The following is a 20000-nucleotide window of genomic DNA, read 5'->3' as shown; positions in this document are numbered from 1 at the left end:
TTGATATATCTTTCTCAACTCTGCCTTTCTTTAGGTAGACCCGGGCTGCCCTTGCTATAGATCCCTTCTCACCTTTACTAAATAGCCTTGCTAAGGAATAGCCCTATCTACTCCACACCGAACACAAACCCAATCTGAATCTTGAGATTTCACTTTGTGTGAGATCTACATTCGCTTTCCCCCGGGTCACCAATCTTGTGCTTCCCTCTCTCTCCTTAACAGTCGATCCCCTTTGGGTCCTTAACAGTCGAGTCTCGCTTCCCTTCCTCCAATCGGTTAGGAGAAGAGCGGATGGGTAAAAGTGGTTACTAAAGGAAATATGATCCCTTTACTTTTAGGGCATGTTTACATATATGGCAGCTAGATATGACAACTCAACATTCACTAAACTAATTAAAACTAATTAGGGCTATCTGAACGGCTTCCAATTAAATAAACGTTTCAATCAGTATCAGGCCTGGTCACTCTCCTGCTTGCCACCAGTTTGGTTGCTAGTTCTTTGGACTTATGAATGAGGACAGCTGCTCGCCAATCAGGCAGTCAGATATGCCATATGTCTCTCTCGAGGCAGGCTTCTCCAAAATCATTCATGAAGAAAGAAGTCAAGCCCAAGCCCCAGCAGATATATATGATTCTGCCGACCACAACCCATGCTTTTGGTTTATCTTGGATCTAGATCGAGGTCCGGGCAACCACAACGAGCAACCTAACCTACCTATCTGAAATCGTCCCTGTCAGATGCAGCGAATGCGACTAAAGTAGCCAAAGTTGTATGAATAGCGAATCGAGGATCTGGATCTGGTGAGAAGTATGCTAGAGGAAGGTTGAAGACTGCAGAGCCAAGGACAAGGTCGAAGACAGAAGGGAAGTAGGGTTACCAAAGCCGAGGACAACAACGCAAGACGTATCCAAGCCGTAAGGCTATACTTAATGATACCTAGACATTGATCCATGGACTTAGTGAAAAATGCTCTAGACCCTTACCTTCCTTACCTTAATTAATATGATTGATTAAAACTTAATCACATCACTAAAGCCTCTCCAGATGATACTATTGCACATCCAGATACAAGTCTTGTCATCGTGTTCCCCTAGACGATGTATAGACATGTCTAAACCTGGGTCTCTACCCAAACGACACTCACACTTACACCCACACTCATGCAACCTTTTGCGTGCTGACTTTCTGCAAGTTGAATTAATCGTCCCCCGATGATTAGTCGTGACTCGTCAGGTCGACAGATAGTATACATCATGCATTAGATTAGTACGTATCGCCTACATTCTTCAATCCAAACAAACTCACTTTTTAGCAATAAATCCCGATTGGTGTTCCGAAGGCCTAGCGAGTTAAACGAGTTCCTTTTTTTTTCAAAGGCGGTCCTTTTTTTTCTTTCCCCGGGCTCTCTCATACGTTAAAAGACAAATAAGTAGTGGATCACGGCGCAAGGTAGCGAGATTTTGAGGGAAATGACATGGATCCCTTTATTTAATTAAGCGGAATAGGCTGTGATACCAGATAGTGAAAAGAAAGGTTGGCAGTGAAAGTTGGTTGTATTTGAGATGCTTTCATCGACCTAGCCTTTTGAATCATAAATTGACGTAGATAGAGGCATTCCGCTGCAAGAGAATCCGCAATTGGGGAATAAAATGCATAGAATCTGATGCACTCGAAAGGCAGCGAAGGAAGTTACGAATTAGCTGATCTAGGGGTTCCCGGCTCGAGGGAAAGAAAGAAATAGAACGGGAAGTGAAGAGGGAATGCTTTGTGCCTAGAAACTAAGACTTCACCTGATCGGCAACCTTAGGATTCCTAGTGAAAACTACACCTTCATCTCGATCAAAGGTGGGATCCCAGATCGCTTGAAGCTTCCTATTCGCCTTTCGGGGGGTCCCCCGTTGATAGATAGGGGCAATCTCAAGGTAGACAGGATTAAGACTATTCTACAACAGCTCTTCTTTTCGTCCCACTTCTAGATTGAACCACCTGAAAACATCACTTGGCTATGGTGACTCTCTGACTGGCTCTTGCTTTCTCACTCATTGATCAAGGGAAGAGGGTCGGGCACTTGAAAGCTATCGCTTGAGATAAAGAACATATAGGTACAGAGCCCTTTCGGTAGGGGGTCTGGGTCCGTCTCAGTTCAGTATTGGAGTCCATTGTGTTGTGAGAATCTTTTAGAAATGCATTTGATCAAGAGGAAAGGATTGAACGACTGATCGACCAGGGAGAAAGCTACCTTTTTAATGTCCCTCCTAAAAAGTAGAACTTTTGGTCTACTCAGATAGGAAAGTCAAGTTCATGTGGAAGCTTCAGTCACAGGTGGGGAAGCAAGAGAGAGAGAAGGAAGCTTGGTTCGACCAGACATTGATCCCCTCGGAAAAATCCCATGTTGATGGAGATCCATCCGTTGGGGCACCATACCCCACCCACACCCAAATCAATGCTCGGCTAGCTTGTTTCTGATGACTATTTGGGATATTCCAAAAAGAAGAGGAAGATGACGGGAGTGCGAAACTCAACCACTGAAATTGGTACACGAAGGCTCCACTATGTGGGTTCACCTCTAAAGATCTTAAAAAACACGAAATGCGGGCTCAAGAGAAAGCAAAGCGAAAGTTAGGAGATATAGGAGAACCATGGGTTGAGGACAAAGGGCATGATCAAACCGTCTTTTCGGATGAGTACTTTGCTTCGGTACCGGGAGTCTGACAAATGAAGTGAACTCTACATTGACTGCCTAGTACTCGACTCGGAAAGAAGACTCACTCACTGTGCTTTCATTTCATGACAAAGTGGCCGAGAAAAGACCTTATTCTGTGTTGAAGCAAGAGGCATTAGGAATCCTAGGAAGAGCGCCAGAAAGAAGCTCACTCAGTAGTGTGGTCTCATCGAGTCGGAGAGGAAGCATCAATCAGCGCATAGGGAATCCGGTGATGGATAGAGTGCTCAACAGCAGCTCCCGGTTAAATCGATAGGCCGAAAGCTGATTTAGACAAAAAGATTTTTGGTTGGGAGGGATACATGTTCCCGTCCCAACGGAGTGATTGATGGAATCGAACAGATTCGGTTGGGTCGACCTTCTATATTACCTAGTTGCCCATCTATCCCTCGTCTGGGGCCACTACCCCCAATTAAAAGTTTCTCCCGGTCTGGCTAGAGCAATGAGGGGAGTTAGAGTGGGGTCTTTCCTTGCGCCCAACGCGTATCACTACTATGAGGCGGCAGCTAGCGATGCACGATAAGAACATCTTTTATCCCACCTATTACACCATATTCATTAGTCGATCCCATCCCGAATCTAGCTGACCCGACTCCCCTTTTTATCATTCCCATCCTAAAAACCCCATTCTTTTTAGATCGGACATAATACCATCCTCCACAACTCATACGTCAACTGAACTACGTCCATCCTGGAACAAGTAAGGTCTTGAATAAAAATAATATAAATTTATTGGTTTATTCACTGACGCCAGAGTCAGAAATAAAAATACCGATTTAAATTTATATTATTTGTATTCATTGTATTTTATTTTATTTATCTAGAAAAAAACTGCTAAAAAAAAATTACTTTTATTTATTTATTCACTGACGCCAGAGTCAGGAATAAAAGGAAAAAAAGATGATTTAAATTTATTTATTTTGATACCTATGTAATATTTACCAACACTAGAGTTGGAAATATCCGTAGTTGAATATTCACTGGCGCTAGAGTCAGGAATATTACACACAAACAATCATAGTATAAACCAACAAAACAAAAAGTGTTAGCAATTAAGGACAAAGATCAGCAATGCAGCCTGCCTTAGGTAGGATGTTTAAGGGGTAATAATATCTTTCCTTTTATGTAACCAATCTCGGACCATGTAATCTCTATTGACCAGTTAGGGTTCCTAGTAACCATAATACTAGGTGGCGACTCCTTAAGCAAAGAATATCCTCATTAAAGAATTGGATGCCAGAAATCTGTTCTTTCCAAAAATTTAATAGATTTTTAAAGCCGTCGCGATGTCGGGTGCGACAGAAAGCACCCATGCATACAGGCTCATACTATAGCTCGACTTTCGTCGGGAAGTCAGGCAAGGAGCTTTGTTGCCCTCTTGGCAGACTATGACCAATTCTAGATCATAAGGGAAAATCAGCTCTATGTGAAAAAGGTGCTTTGCATAAGGTCTAGTTCCTTGGGCACTGGATTGACGATGACATGAGTTGATTGGATCAAAAGAAGATGCGTGCAAGCCGTGTTGGACTGGGAGACGCCACACAAGGTGTAGGAACTACGATTCTTCGTCAGATTAGTCATACTTAAAAAGATATATTTATATTAGAATAAATATTATAGGCTTGAGGGCTTCTCGGGTGATCGTAAGGGCTTAAGCTGCTTTTGCTTTTTGCCTTACCTTCTAGTAAAGGGCAAATGAGGGGCGTGTGCAACCTAGAGAGATGGTCGTCTCTCTTTGATGAATGTGGATCAAGGTTCGGTTCATTTGGAAAAGAGGTCAGTCTTAGGGGAGACCATGAGAATGGTTGAAGCAATGGAGTACTTAGACTTATTAGCTGAAAATGCTCAAAATTGGGACACCGTGGGTACTTATGAGGCACCGAGTAAAACTCAACCTCATACATCTAATGGAGGTATGTACAACCTTAGGGAAGATCATGACCTTCAAGCCAAGTTTGCATCTTTAGCTAGAAAAGTCGAGGCACTAGAATTGAAAAAGAGTGGTCAATTAAAATCTGTTGAAAACATTGTGTGTCAAATATGTGAAACAAATGAACACTTATTCAATTCTTGTCCAACCTTGCCTTCTTTTAAAGAATGTCTCGATGAACAAGCCCATGCTTTAAACAGTTTCCAAAGGGCCAACCACAACCCATACTCACAAACATACAACTCTGGTTGTAGAAATCATCCAAATTTTAGTTGGAAGAGTGAGAACAACAATGCACAAACTTCACAACCACCATTTCAAGCACACCATAATTTCCAAAATTCTCATGGATATGCACCTCCTTATGCTCCACCTCCTAGAAGAAATCTTGAGGAAACATTGCATGCATTCATTAAAAAGCAAGAGACAATCAATACTCAACTTGCTCAAAACATGACAGATTTTAAAGATACTCTTGCAAAATTAACATCTGCTCTCAGTTTCCAAGAGAAAGGTAAGTTTCCATCTCAACCACAACAAAATCTCAAGGGGCAATACAATGCAAATGCTAGTAGTTCCAAAAGCCAACACATGGATCAAGTCAAATCAATCACTACTCTTCGCAGTGGTAAGGTTATTGAAAAACCCTCTCTTGAACCTTATGAGAAAGATGATGAGTCAATCTCTGAGGGTAAGGAAGGGGTTGAATATGAAAATTGCAAAGAAACGACTGATTACCTACCAACACTTCCATTTCCTCATGCCATGACGAAACAAAGAAAAGTCAGTCACAACTCTGAAATCTTTGAAACTTTCAAATAGGTAAGAATCAATATACCTTTGCTGGATGCTATTAAACAGATTCCTTCCTATGCTAAATTTTTGAAAGATCTATGCATTGTGAAGAGGAAACTAAATGTGAAAAAGAAAGCCTTTTTAGCCGAACAAGTAAGTGTTATTCTTCAGAACAATAATGTTTTGAAATATAAAGACCCTGGTTGTCCTATAATTTCTTGCTTTATTGGAGAGCATAAAATTAAAAGAGCTTTAGTTGATCTCGGTGCTAATGTGAATTTATTTCCATATTCAGTTTTTCAAAGTCTCAATCTAGGTGAGTTAAAACCAACTTCTATATCTCTTTTACTTGCCGATAGATTTGTAAAAGTGACAAGAATAATAATTAAAGATGTGTTAGTACAAGTCGATAAATTCATTTATCTTGTGGATTTTATTGTCTTGGACACAGAACCTGTTGAAGCATGTAATTCATTTCTTGTTATTTTAGGACGTCCGTTTCTTGCAACTTCTAATGCATTGATTAATTGTAGGAATGGACTGATGAAGCTATCATTTGGAAACATGACATTGGAGATGAATATTTTCAACATTTACGAACAACCTGGAGAAGATAATGATTTACAAGAAGTAGATCATATTGAAGAATTAGTTTATGATCAACTTGAATCTACTTTAAGTAAAAATGAGTTGGATGAATCTGAAGATTTGTAAATGATTTATTCTGAGGAAAAATCATGGATGAAAAAAGCACCGAAAATGTTGATGTGAATCTTTTGTCAACAATGATAACAAATTCAACATCTGATATCACATCAATCGATGATTACTTTCCTAACGAATCCTTACTTTCTCTTAGTCCAATGCCTTGGTATGATAAAAATATCAATTTTCTTGCTTTAGGAGATTTGCCAGCTGATTGGAGTACTCAAGACAAAGAAAAGTTTTTGAACAAAGTGAAGAACTTTTATTGTGATGACCCTAACTTATTCAAATATTGTCCTGATCAAATATTTCAAATATTCATTCCCGATAATGAGGTAAGTAGTGTCATTAAACTTTGTCATTCTGAAGCATATGGAAGTTATTTCTTGTTAAAAAAGATAGCTATAAAAATCTTTCAAAATGGATTTTATTAGCCCACCATGTTCAAGGACACGCATGCATTCTGCAAAACTTGTGAAAATTGTCAAAAAGTTGACACTAGTCAAAAAATTTTGTTTTATAATTCTCAACTCTATTCATTCCCTAGAGAGCTAAGATCAAGATGGAACAATCCTTATGAGGCCTGTGATATTGAGAATTCAATGAATGACAATGTTTTTAAGGAAAATGGACATCGTTTGAAAGCTTACTTTGATAATTTTCCTAGTGAAAATGAATCAACTAGTTTGAATGATCTTGTAGATAAAGGTTAATTATGTTGTTTTCTTACATTGTTTTTATGTTTCTTTTTGAGTGATTTTTGCTAGTTTCTCTCACCTCGGTCAAATGGCGGACAACGGTACTCCGTGACTTAAGTCGGTTCTTTCAGTTTCCCATAATAATTGATATCTGTGTATATATTTGTGCAATTCTTTGAATCTCTCTTCCAATTCTCATTTGAAAATGGACACTAATCTTGAAAAGTTGAAAAAGTATTTTCCCGCTTTGCCTCAAAATGCGATTACAAAAATTTACCGTGCTAGATGTGCAAGATTGAGATTGTTAATGAATCATGGAATTCCTGAAGATATTCGTTGGTTGATTGAAGCAAAGGTTCGATTATCAAGTGAGTCCTCTAACTCCTTCATTTCACACATGCCTGGAACAGGTAAAAACACTTTTGCAAAGAAACATCGTGCAAAACGACTAAAAGTCTGTCATCGATGTGCTAGATGGACTTGTAATACACAATGCCGTTCTTTAGGAATGTTATCTATAAACCGTGAAGATAAAATACAATTCATTAAGGATGGCCTGAGTAAGGAGTCTTTAGATAATCTTCTATTGACTCTTAAGTCTCATCATAGTCAAGATAAGCATTATGCAATTCATGACTTATAAACCCATTTTCATAAAGAACATGCTTGACATAGTCTTGGGAATCTGACTAAAAAAGACCTTGTTTGCCAGTTTTTAAGAAAACTGGATGGGAAGCCTATCCTCAACACATAGAGGGCATTTCAGCCGTTCTTGGACATAAAACCAAGGGAAGATGTGAGCTACAATCACAACTACCTGTACATACACATGCTTTTTCAAAAGTAAATAAATAAATAAATAAATCAAGAGAGAGAGAGAGAGAGAGAGTGTGTGAGACTCTAGCTGGCCTACATATAGGTGGTATGATTGCCTTTCTAATTTCTCATCTATAAAACCCTCTCTTCCTTCCTTTCATTTCTACTCAACCCATACATTAAAAAAATATAGAAATGTGTAGAAATGACAAGTTCCACAGGTCATCATATAAGAAATATTTGTGTTTTTGGTGGATCTAGTCTTGGGAAAGAAAAGGAGTTTTTAGAATCAGTCAATCATCTTGGTCAAGTGCTAGCTGAGAGAAAGATTCATTTAGTGTATGGGGGAGGCAGTCTTGGGTTAATAGGAGGTGTGTCAATAGCTGCATTTTTAGGAGGTAGTCCAGTTTTGGGGGTTGTCCCTAAAGCTTTGGCACAAGGGGACATCATTGGAAAAACAATTAGAGATGAACTTCAGGTCTCCATAATGTCGGCTCGAATGAATGCAATGTTTAACCATGCTGATGCCTTCATTGCTTTACCAGGTGGTCTAGGCACATTGGAAGAGATCTTTCATATTTCATCTTTGGCCCAACTGCACATTCACCATAAACCCATAGGTTTGTTAAATGTTAATGGTTATTATGATAAGTTGTTGTCTTTTCTTGATCATGCTGTGGAACAGGAATTTCTAACATCTTCTGCATGACAAATCATAATCTCTGCTGCTACTGCTGAATAATTGATTGACCAACTACAATCTTTCATTCCTGTAATTGATCCTTCCATGAGTCGCATAAATTGGTCAACTAAGGAAAGCCGTAAAAAGCTTAGATTGGATTTGAGCCTTCATTTATGAATCTTTGTGTCTTTTGGTTTTATTATTGTGTTTTGTTGTTTTTTATATTTGTTTCAGTGTATTTCAGGTTTGTCAGTGTTCATTATTTCAGGTGATATCTTCTATACTCTATCTTTCTACCTTAGAACATTGAGGAGAATGTCTCGTTTTGGTTGGGGGGAGAGGGTAGTAGTTGATAAAAAAAAAAATTCATTTCATAAAGCATGTGCAAAATTATTGTTACTAGGATGGCAGAGTAAAGGAACTCTTTTGACTCTTGAGACGCATCTTAGTAACCATTCTTAACAAGGTCTATTGTAATACTTCATAAAATATTCAGGTTTACAAACTCTCACATTGTTAGCATTTAATTCTGCTCATATACTTATTTAACATGTATTTTTAAACCTTAATTTATACATACACACTTTAACATATGATTGTGGGTTGCATATTGGATTATTACATTATTTATGTTCTTTTGTTAAAGGTAACAACTAAGGGAAAAGGGATAGTATATAATAAATAAAAAAGAAAAAAAAGAAATAGAAAAAAAAATGATGATAATAAAAATGTAGATAAGTTTGGTTTCGTAGCCTCCCTAACCTAAGCAATTAAGCCCGAAGGGGTGTTTTAACACCTAATACCCTAAAGTCAACTGACTTGGGCGCTATTGGCCCAACATTTGGCATGCATTCATTGAAGTTAAGGATGAAAAAGGCACCAAAAATGTTGATGCGGATCTTTTATCAAAAGTGACAACAGATTCGACACTCGACATCACACCAATCGATGATTACTTTCTTGATGAATCTCTACTTTTTCTTAGTTCAATGCCTTGGTTTCCTAAAAATATCAATTTTCTTGCTTTAGGATGTTTGCTAGCTCATTGGAGTACCGAAGAGAAGAGAAAGTTTTTTAGCAACGTGCAAAATTTTTATTGGGATGACCCTTACTTATTCAATTATTGTCCTGATAAAATATTTTAAACATGCATTCTCGACAATGAGGTAAGTAATTTCATTAAAGTTTGTCACTCTAAGGCATGTCAAAAATGCATTTTCGATAATGAGGTAAGTAATTTCATTAAATTTTGTTACTCTAAGGCATGTGGGGATCATTTCTCGTCAAAAAAGAGGATTGTAGAAATCTTACAAAGTGGACTTTATTGGCCCACTATATTCAAGGAGTCACATGCATTCCATAAAAAGTGTGAAAATTATCAAAATGTGGGATTTATTTCAAAACACAGAGAGTCTTTAGATAATCTTCTATTGACTCTTAAGTCTCATCATAGTCAAGATAAGCATCATGCAATTCATGACTTATAAACCCATTTTCATAAAGAACATGCTTGACAGTCTTGGGAATCTGACTAAAAAAGACCCTGTTTGCCAGTTTTTAAGAAAACTGGATGGGAAGCCTATCCTCGACCCATAGAGGGCGTTTAAGCCGTTCTTGGACGCAAAACCAAGGGAAGATGTGAGCTACAATCACAACTACCTGTACATACACATGCTTTTTCAAAAGTAAATAAATAAATAAATAAATAAAGAGAGAGAGAGAGAGAGAGAGTGTGTGAGACTCTAGCTGGCCTATATATAGGTGGTATGATTGCCTTTCTAATTTCTCATCTATAAAACCCTCTCTTCCTTCCTTTCTTTTCTACTCAACCCATACATTCAAAAAATATAGAAATGTGTAGAAATGACAAGTTCCTCAGGTTATCATATAAGAAATATTTGTGTTTTTGGTGGATCTAGTCTTGGGAAAGAAAAGGAGTTTTTAGAATCAGCAAATCATCTTGGTCAAGTGCTCGCTGAGAGAAAGATTCATTTAGTGTATAGGGGAGGCAGTCTTGGGTTAATGGGAGGTGTGTCAATAGCTGTATTTTTAGGAGGTAGTCAAGTTTTGGGGGTCGTCCCCGAAGCTTTAGCACAAGGGGACATCATTGGAAAAACAATTGGAGAGGAACTATAGGTCTCCACAATGTCTGCTCGAATGAATGCAATGTTTAACCATGCTGATGCCTTCATTGCTTTACCAGGTGTTCTAGATATATTGGAAAAGATCTTTCATATTTCCTCTTGGGCCCAATTGCACATTCACCATAAACCCATAGGTTTGTTAAATGTTAATGGTTATTATGATAAGTTGTTGTCTTTCTTGATCATGTTGTGGAATAGGAATTTCTAATATCTTCTGCAAGAGAAATCATAATCTCTACTGCTACTGCTGAACAATTGATTAACCAACTACAATCTTTCATTCCTGTAATTGATCCTTCCATGAGTCGTATAAATTGGTCAACTAAGGAAAGCCATAAAAAGCTTAGACTGGATTTAAACCTTCATTTGTCAATCTTTGTGTCTTTTGGTTTTATTATTGTGTTTTGTTGTTTCTTATATTTGTTTCAGTGTGTTTCAGGTTTGTCAGTATTTGTTATTTCAGGTGATATCTTCTATACTCTATCTTTCTACCTTAGAACATTAAGGAAAATGTCTCGTTTTGGTTGGGGGGAAAGGGTAGTAGCTAAAAAAAAAACTAATTGTGTTATCTATTTCATAAAGCATGTGCAAAATTGTTGTTACTATGATGGCAGAGTAAGGAGAACTTTTTATGACTGTTGAGATGTATCTTAGTAATTGATTGTGCATCAAAAGTGTCATTAAGTCTCTTGTTTTACATATGTATTTATTGTTTGGACTAGCAAAATCTAAGTTGGGGGGTGTGATTGTGCATCAAAAGTGTCATTAAGTCTCTTATTTTACATATGTATTTATTGTTTTTATTTGGTTGTTTTTATAATAATTGATGTGTTTTTTAGTAATGAAGTTTGTTTTAATGTTTCGATAGGTTTTTGGAGCTTAAATGAATTAATTCACAAAATTCAACGTCGGAATTCAGGACAAAGAATTGAAGAGACATTTAGTTGAAGATTGAAGCAAATCTTGGTTCAAATAAGTGCTCCAAATTTGTCCCAAAAATCAATTCTATTCCAATTCTAGAAACGAATATCATATGATTTATTTCAAGCCCAAACTTGCCTTATGTACCCAAGATAAAGAAAAGTTTTTAAACGAAGTGAAGAACGTTTACTGGGATGACCCTAATTTATTCAAATATTGTCCTGATCAAATATTTCAAAGATTCATTCCTGACAATGAGGTAAGTAGTGTCATTAAACTTTGTCATTCTAAAGCATGTGGGAGTTATTTTTCGTTAAAAAAAGACAACTACAAGAATCTTTCAAAATGGATTTTATTGGCCCACCATGTTCAAGGACACGCATGCATTCTGTAAAACTTGTGAAAATTGTCAAAAAGTTGATACTGGTCAAAAAGTTTTTTTTTATAATTCTCAACTCTATTCATTCCCTAAAGAGCAAAGTTCAAGATGGAGCAATCCTTATGGGGCCTGTGATATATTGAGAATTCAATGAATGATAATGTTTTTAAGGAAAATGGACATTGTTTGAAAGCTTACTTTGATAATTTTCCTAGTGAAAATGAATCAACTAGTTTGAATGATCTTGTAGATAAAGGTTGATTATTTTGTTTTTCTCACTTTGTTTTTGTGTTTCTTTTTGAGTGATAGTTTCTCTCACCCCGGTCAAATGGCGGACAACGGTACTCCGTGACTTAAGTCGGTTCTTTCAGTTTCCCATAATAACTGATATCTGTGTATATATTTGTGCAATTCTTTGAATCTCTCCTCCAATTCTCATTTGATAATGGACACAAATCTTGAAAAATTGAAAAGGTATTTTCCCGCTCTGCCTCAAAATGCGATTACAAAAATTTACCGTGCTAGATGTGCAAGATTGAGGTTGTTAATGAATCATGGAATTCCGGAAGATATTCACTGGTTGATTGAAGCAAAGGTCTGATTATCAGGTGAGTCCTCTAATTCCTTCATTTCACACATGCCTGGAACAGGTAAAAGCACTCTTGCAAAGAAACATCGTGCAAAACGACTGAAAGTCTGTCATCAATGTGCTAGATGAACTTGTAATACACAATGTCGTTATTTAGGAATGGTATCTATAAATCGTGAAGATAAAATACAATTCATTAAGGATGGCCTGAGTAAGGAGTCTTTAGATAATCTTCTATTAACTCTTGAGACGCATCCTAGTGGAGATGTGCATCGTGCAATTTATGATTTATGGCCACTATTTCATAAAGAACATGCTTGACTTAGTCTTGAGAATCTGACTAAAAAAGACCCTGTTTGCCAGTTTTTAAGAAAACTGGATGGGAAGCCTATCCCCGACCCATAGAGGGCGTTTAAGCCGTTCTTCGACCCATAGAGGGCGTTTAAATGGGAAGCCTATCCCCGACCCATAGAGGGCGTTTAAGCCATTCTTGGACGTAAAACCAAGGGAAGATGTGAGCCACAATCACAACTACCTGTACATATACATGCTTTTTCAAAAGTAAATAAATAAATAAAGAGAGAGAGAGTGTGTGTGAGACTCCAGCTGGCCTACACATAGGTGGTATGATTGCCCTTTTAATTTCTCATCTATAAAATCCTCTCTTCTTTCCCTTCATTTCTACTCAACCCATACATTCAACAAATATAGAAGTGTGTAGAAATGACAAGTTCCTCAAGTCATCAAATAAAAAGTATTTGTGTTTTTGGTGGATCTAGTCCTGGGAAAGAAAAGGAGTTTTTAGAATCCGCAAATCATCTTGGTCAGGTGCTAGCTGAGAGAAAGATTCATTTAGTGTATGGGGGAGGCAGTCTAGGGTTAATGGGAGGTGTGTCAATAACTGCATTTTTAGGAGGTAGTCAAGTTTTGGGGGTCGTCCTCGAAGCTTAGCACAAGGGGATATCATTGGAAAAACAATTGGAGAGGAACTTCAGGTCTCCACAATGTCGGCTCGAATGAATGCAATGTTTAACCATGCTGATGCTTTCATTGCTTTACCAGGTGGCAATGTTTAACCATGCTGATGCAATGAATGCAATGTTTAACCATGCTGATGCCTTTATTGCCTAACTAGGTGGTCTGGGCACATTGGAAGAGATCTTTCATATTTCCTCTTGGCCCTAACTGCACATTCACCATAAACCCATAGGTTTGTTAAATGTTAATGGTTATTATGATAAGTTGTTATCTTTTCTTAATCATACTGTGGAACAGGAATTTCTAACATCTTCTGCAGGACAAATCATAATCTCTGCTGCTACTGCTGAACAATTGATTGACCAACTACAATCTTTCATTCCTGTAATTGATCCCTCCATGAGTCGCATAAATTGGTCATCTAAGGAAAGCCGTAAAAAGCTTAGATTGGATTTGAGTCTTCATTTGTGAATTTTTGTGTCGTTTTGTTTTATTATTGTGTTTTGTTATTTTTTATTTTTGTTTCAGTGTGTTTTAGGTTTGTCAGTGTTCGTTATTTCAGGTGATATCTTTTATACTCTATCTTTCTACCTTAGAACATTGAGGACAATGTCTCGTTTTGGTTGGGGGGAGAGGGTAGTAGTTGATTAAAAAAAAAATTTGTTTTTCATTTCATAAAGCATGTGCATAATTGTTGTTACTAGGATGGGAGAGTAAAGGAGCTCTTTTGTTAAAGTGACTCTTGAGACGCGTCTTAGTAACCATTCTTAACAAGGTCTATTATAATACTTCATGAAATATTTAGATTTACAAACTCTCGCATTATTATCATTTAATTCTGCTCATATACTTATTTAACATGTATTTTTAAACCTTAATTTACACACACACACTTTAACAGATGATTGTGGGTTGCATATTGGATTATTACATTCTTTATGTTCTTTTGTTAAAGGTAACAACTAAGGGAAAGGGATTGTATATAATTAAAAAAAAGAAAAAAAGAAAATAATAATAATAATAATAATAAAAATGTAGATAAATTTGGTTTCGTAGCTTCCCTAACCTAAGCAATTAAGCCCGAAGGGGTGTTTTAACACCTAATACCCTAAAGTCAACTGACTTGGGCGCTATTGGACCAACACTTGTTACATGGGTTGAGGAGAAAAGCTTAAGGAAATCAAACATTGCACTATCTACATATCAGTATCTGCGACCCGAGTTACTAAGCTCGTAGGGGTGTCTTAACACCTAATGCCCTAAGACCAACTGGTCTGGGAGTCATTAGCCGAAAGCTCGTTACATGGGTTAAAGATGCATGGTGTTTTAAGTTATATGTATATATATATATATAAAAGGAAAAAAAAGAAAAAAAAAGACAAAAATAATAATCCCAACCCAAGGAAGTTAACCTTAAACATTAGAACAAGAATTTTGTTTTCTTCCAAGAAGAAACCCATAATTATGTGTTGATATATTGAGCACAAAAGAAAGGTTTATTAATATCTTGTTAAGAAGTATTGAGCAGACATATAAATTTAATGAGAGTTTGTTTATCTGGATAGATTAATGAAAGTTAAATGATGAATACCTTGCTTTGTGGAATTTGCCAATTGTTTTTCTATTTTAACGCTTTGATTACTAGGGACTAGTAATAAGCTGGTTGGGGGGTGTGATTAGTACTTAAAAGTGCATTTTTATCAAGGTTTTATATCATCATTTTGCACTTGAAGTATCAATAACTCCTTAACTTAAACATGTTTGATAATAATATATCTAATAATATAAGATACCTTTAATTTGTGGTAAATGTTTATTTTAAATGCAGGCCTATCACATAAATGAAAGGATTGATTAATGACTTTAAGAACCTAAATTGCAAGGGCAAAAGATGACCAAAATTAGAAAAGAGATGTCGGTGCAGTCCATACCAGAAAACTATTCGGTAATTGGATCATATCTAGAGTTGTAGATCTCAGATTTAGGTCCACTTTATATGGATGGAAAGGTAAGACATAGGCCTACAACTTTCATATGGAGCCTAAGATCTAAAAAGGCCATTTTCAAGTCCAAATTGTAGCAACAACAAAGAAGCCGAATCTGTCCTCCAGCCCGAGCACTGTTCAGTATTTTGGCCATATCTAGAGTTCTAGAAGTCTAAATGAGCTGAATGTTTTACACAAGACAGCTGAGGCAATTGCCTACAACTTTCATGTTTGCAAGTGGTGCCAATTTTGACGTTATCAATGACGTTTTGGGCAGACAAGAGAAGATAAGGATTGTCACCAAGTCAAGAGTTGGCCACCCACTCATCAATTAGTCATCAAATCAATAGTTCCCAATTTTGGCCTATAAAAGGAGGCATTTGCCATGCATTTAGGCATCTTGATTTCCAGATCAAGATCATGCTCTTGCTTTCCCTCTTTGTATTTTTTGTATTGCTTATGCTTTGCTTTCATTAATATCAAGTTTATGTCTTTCATTTCCTTTCATTTTCTTAGTTAACTTTTATCTTATTTATGTTTTTATTTTGTTTATTTATTTTTCTTTCTTTCATTATGTCTAGCTAAGTTTATTATGTCAAGGTGAAAAGGCTACACTAATGGTGTAAGAATAAGTATAGTGTAAACTTAATATAGACTTCAATGTTTGATACTAACATGTTTTGTATTTGTTATCTTGTTCACTCTTTAATACTTTGCTTGTTAAATAACTAATTTTGATTTATGTTGTATAACACTTGGTACAACAAATGCTTGGCAGTTAACAACAAATCAAGTTCCTTTCATAGCTCAGGTGTTGGTTATACCATACAGTATGGGCTATGAAAGTGCCAAGCATTTATTGTACCAAGTGTTATATAACATAAATCAAGATTAATCATTTAACAAGCAAAGTATTAAAGAGTGAACAAGATAACAAATACAAAACATGTTAGTATCAACAAGATAACAAGTATAAAACATGTTAGTATCAAACATCAAAGTCCATATTAAGTTTAGACTATACTTATTCTTACACCATTAGTGTAACCTTTTCACCTTGACATAATAAACTTAGCTAGACATAATGAAAGAAAGAAAAATAGATAAATAAAATAAGAATATAAATAAGATAAAAGTTAACTATGTAAATGAAAGGAAATGAAAGACATAAACTTGATATTAATGAAAGTAAAGCATAAACACTACAAAAAATACAAAGAGAGAAAGGAAGAGCATGATCTTGATCTGGACACCAAGATACCTAAATGCATGGCAAATGCCTTTTTTTGTAGGCCAAAAATGGGAACTATTGATTTGATGACTAATTGATAAGTGGGTGACCAACTGTTGACTTGGTGACAATCCTTATCTTCTTTTGTCTGCCCAAAACATTATTGATAACGTCAAAATTAGAGCCACTTAAAAACATGAAAGTTGTAGGAAATTGTCTCATATTTCTTGTGTAAACAATTCAGGTCATTTGGACTTCTTGAACTCCAGATATGGGCCAAATACTAAACAGTGCTTGGGTTGGAAGACAAATTCGGGCTTCTTTGTTGTTGCTCCAATTTGGACTTGAAAATGACCTTTTTAGATCTTGGGCTCATATGAAAGTTGTAGACATATGTCTTACCTTTCCATTCATATAAAGTAGACCTAAATTTGAGATCTACAGCTCTAGATATGACCCAATTACTGAATAGTGTTCTGGTTTAGAGTGCACTGACATCTCTTTTCTAAGTTTGGTCATCTCTTTGTCCTTCCAATTTCAGTTCTTAAATTCATCAATCAATCCTTTCATTTCTGTGATAGGCCTGCATTTAAAATGAACATTTACCATAAATTAATGGTATCTTATATTGTTAGATATATTATTATAAAACATGCTTTAGTTAAGGAGTTATTGATACTTCAAGTGCAAAATGATGATATAAAACCATGATAAAAATACACTTTTAATTACTAATCATAAATATCGTCAGGCATTCATGATTATAACTTATGTTAATAACAAATCAAGTTCTTTTCATAGCACGGGTGTCAGTTATACCATATAGTTTGTGCTATGAAAGTGCCAAGCATTTGATGTACCAAGTGTTATATAACATAAATCTAGATTAGTCATTTAACAAGCAAAGTATTAAAAAGTGAACAAGATAACAAATACAAAACATGTTAGTATTAAACACTAAAGTCCATATTAAGTTTACATTATATTTATCCTTACACCATTAGTGTAACCTTTCCACCTTGACATAATAAACTTAGCTAAACATAATGAAAGAAAGAAAGATAAATAAACAAAATAAAAACATAAATAAGATAAAAGTTAACTAAGTAAAGAAAAGGAAATGAAACGTATAAACTTGATATTAATGAAAGCAAAACAAAGCAATACAAAGAATACGAAGAGAGAAAGCAAGAGCATGATCTTGATCTAAAACCAAGATGCCTAAATGCATGACAAATACCTCCTTTTATAAGCCAAAATTAGGAACTATTAATTTGATGACTAATTGATGAGTGGGTGACCAACTCTTGACTTGGTGACAATCCTTATATTCTCTTGTCTACCTAAAACGTTATTGATAACGTCAGAATTGGAACCACTTGAAAACATGAAAGTTGTGGAAAATTATCTCAGCTTTCCAGGAAAAAAAATAGAGGTCATTTGGACTTCTAGAACTCCATATATAGGCCAAACACTAAACAGTGCATGAGCTATAGGATAGATTCAGACTTCTTTGTTGTTGCTACAATTTGGACTTGAGAATGACCTTTTTAAATCTTCGGCTCCATATGAAAGTTGTAGGCATATGTCTTACCTTTCCATCCATTTAAAGTAGATTTAAATTTGAGATTTATAGCTCTAGATATGACCCAATTACTGAACAATGTTCCAGTTTAGACTGCACCACTATCTCTTTTCTATGTTTGGCCATCTCTTTGTCCTTTCAATTTCAGTTCTTAAATTCATCAATCAATCCTTTCATTTATGTGATAGGCCTACATTTAAAATGAATATTTATGATAAATTTAAAGTATCTTATATTATTATATATGTTATTATAAAATATGCTTTAGTTAAGGAGTTATTGATACTTCAAGTGCAAAATGATGATATAAAACCTTGATAAAAATACACTTTTAAGTACTAATCAATCACATCTTCGCTTGATTTTACATCCAAGAACGGCTTAAACACTATCTATAGGTCGGGGATAGGCTTCCATCCAGTTTTCTTAAAAACTAGCAAAATGTTCTTTTTAGTCAGATTCCTAAGACTATATCGAGCATGTTCTTTATGAAAATGGGTTCATAAGTCATGAATTGCATGATGCATATATCCACCATGATGAGACTTAAGAGTCAATATAAGATTATCTAAAGACTCTCTATGTTTTGAAATAAATCCTACCATTTGATAATTTTCACAGGTTTTGCAGAATGCATATGAATCTTTGAACGTGGTGGGCCAATAAAATCCACTTTATAAGATTTTTACAGCTGTATTCTTTGATGATAAATGACTCCCACATGCCTTAGAGTAATGAAATTTAATGACACTACTTACCTCATTGTCGGGAATGAAACTTTGAAATATTTGATTAGGACAATATTTGAATAAGTAAAGGTCATCCCAATAAAAATTTTGCGCGTCGCTCAAAATTTTTTTTTTGTCTTTGTTATCCGAATGAGTTGGCAAAAATCATGAAGCAAGAAAATTGATATTTTTAGCAAACTAAGGCATTGAACTAAGAGAAAGTTAAGATTCAACAAGAAAGTAATCATTGACTGGTGTGATGTAGGATGTTGAATTTATTGTCAATTTTGACAAATGATCCGCGACAACATTTCCGGTGCCTTTTTCATCCTTGATTTCTTCTTGTTTGAAAGTTTCAAAGATTTCCCAATCGTGATTAACTTTCTTTTGTTTGGTCATGGCATGCAGAAATGGAAGTACTAGTAGGGAATCAATCTTTTCCTTGCAATATTCAAATTCCACCCTTTCTTTACCCTTAAAGATTGACTCATCATCTTTCTCATAACGTTCAAGGATAAGTTTTTCAATAACCTTACCACTGTGAAGAGTGATGACTGATTTGACTTGATCCATATAATGACTTCCAGAACTACTTGCATTTGCATTATATTTCCCCTTGAGATTTTGCTATGGGTGAGATGAAAACTTACCTTTCTCTTGAAAACTGAGAGCATATGTGAATTTTGCAAGAGTATCTTTAAAATATGTTATGCTTTAAGCAACTTGAGTGTTGATTGTCTCTTAATTTTGCTGTGTTGATTGCATTTGCATTATAAGTGCCTGCGGTGTCCTAATTTTGAGCATTTTTAGCTAACAAGTCTAAGTACTCTATTGCCTTATCAGCGTCTTTATCTTCAAAAGTTCCATTGTATATTAATTCAATCATTTGCCTATCTCTAGGTGTTAACCCTTCATAAAAATGTGAAACCAATCTCTATGTTTCAAAACCATGATAAGGGCAAGTATTAAGCAAGTCTCGATATCTATCCCAACATTGGTAAAATGTTTCTTTTGGTTTTTGAGTGAAAGTGGCGATTTGTCTATGAGATGAAAAAAATTTCTGAAAAAACTGGTGTTGCATTTCATCCCAAGCACGAATGGATCCTGGTCT

At 35.7% G+C, this 20000-nt stretch overlaps 1 long non-coding RNA gene across 1 annotated transcript in view; it reads left to right on the top strand.

The window, feature by feature from the left end:
* The window catches only part of LOC105114387 (uncharacterized), a 31276-nt gene that overhangs the window by 1927 nt on the left and 9349 nt on the right, over positions 1-20000 (top strand). The window contains exon 2 of the long non-coding RNA XR_840123.1: positions 2687-2698. This is a non-coding gene — a long non-coding RNA (uncharacterized LOC105114387). The remainder of the gene's footprint in view (positions 1-2686; positions 2699-20000) is intronic.

The sequence above is a fragment of the Populus euphratica genome, unplaced genomic scaffold, assembly GCF_000495115.2.
Source record: "Populus euphratica unplaced genomic scaffold, PopEup_1.0 scaffold514.1, whole genome shotgun sequence".
Taxonomy (NCBI): domain Eukaryota; kingdom Viridiplantae; phylum Streptophyta; class Magnoliopsida; order Malpighiales; family Salicaceae; genus Populus; species Populus euphratica.
The sequence above is the reverse complement of the archived record's forward strand: the minus strand, read 5'-3'. Positions and strand labels throughout refer to the sequence as shown.